At 32.8% G+C, this 1,323-nt stretch overlaps 1 pseudogene across 1 annotated transcript; it reads left to right on the forward strand.

The window, feature by feature from the left end:
* The first annotated feature begins 4 nt into the window (after positions 1-4).
* Positions 5-1,041, forward strand: LOC143606117 (alcohol dehydrogenase 1-like; annotated as a pseudogene). Its single transcript, XR_013148685.1, has 5 exons — positions 5-46; positions 121-196; positions 300-457; positions 537-698; positions 782-1,041. The product of XR_013148685.1 is annotated as an alcohol dehydrogenase 1-like (transcript).
* Positions 1,042-1,323: the final 282 nt, after the last annotated feature.

Raw genomic sequence — 1,323 nt, forward strand, 5'->3', positions numbered from 1 at the left:
AAGGCTCTTCGGTTGCGTTTTTGGTTTGGGAGCTGTGGGACTTGCTGTAAGTTTTCTCAAATTGTGACTCTTAAAAGTTAAAACATGTAATTAAAATTCTAATAATATGTTTTTGATTAGGCTGCTGAAGGTGCAAGAATTGCTGGTGCTTCAAGGATTATTGGGGTTGATCTCAATGCCAATAGATTTGAGCTTGGTAAGTTAATTGCAAGAAATGTGAATATTTTTTAGCTTAAAATTTGTATAAACTATCAAGTTAAAACTTATAATATTATGTTCTTTTTCTTAAACAAAAATAGCGAAGAAATTTGGGGTTACGGAGTTTGTGAACCCGAAAGATTACAAGAAACCAGTGCAAGAAGTGATTGCGGAGATGACGAATGGAGGAGTTGACCGGAGCGTTGAATGCACCGGTCATATTGATGCTATGATCTCTGCTTTTGAATGTGTTCATGATGTATGAATCTATATTTATACGCGTTTTTTTACTTTTGTTACGATTTATTTTTAAATTTTTTATTTGAAATTTGGTGCAGGGTTGGGGTGTTGCTGTTCTTGTGGGTGTTCCACATAAGGATGCCGTGTTCAAAACGAATCCTATGAATTTGTTGAATGAAAGGACCTTAAAGGGTACCTTTTTCGGAAACTATAAACCACGTTCTGATATTCCTGCTGTTGTCGAAAAGTACATGAACAAGGTATGTAACATATTACATATGCAATGTGTTTAGGAGAAGTATATGATTGTAAATTGTAAAAATCTCTGTCTAATTTGTTGTAGGAACTCGAGTTGGAGAAGTTCATAAACACATGAAGTGCCGTTTTCTGAGATCAATAAGGCGTTTGATTTGATGCTTAAAGGCGAAGGTCTTCGTTGCATCATTCGCATGGATGCTTAAATTTGTGTTTGGTTCTTGTTATGTTATTTATGTCTTTCATGTTACATGTAAATTTGCTCTTGTGGTCTTTTGTCAAACATTCTCAGTTTGTCATGAGTTTACTTGAATAAGATTAATGTTCTTCAGGATTTTTATTAGAAAATGGTGAGTTTGGAATGGACAAATAGATTAACAAATAGATCTTGCAACAATGATGTTTGCATATGCCAAAGTGACAGCCATGATAGTATTAAGAAATTAAAAGATGTACAAACCTATTAACCATTGCCACCTCACAAACACACCTTCATTATGATATAATTGATTTTGTACCTTTCTTGAAAATGTTTTTTTTTTTGAAAGTTCTTGAAATGTGTTGTAGATGCCAAAGTTCAAATACAATTTAATATATTTTATATATAATTTGAGTAAAAAACATCAACAA

The sequence above is a fragment of the Bidens hawaiensis genome, unplaced genomic scaffold (genome assembly GCF_021521415.1).
Source record: "Bidens hawaiensis isolate Kalapana, Puna unplaced genomic scaffold, B.hawaiensis_p1.1 tig00073057_1, whole genome shotgun sequence".
Classification (NCBI taxonomy): domain Eukaryota; kingdom Viridiplantae; phylum Streptophyta; class Magnoliopsida; order Asterales; family Asteraceae; genus Bidens; species Bidens hawaiensis.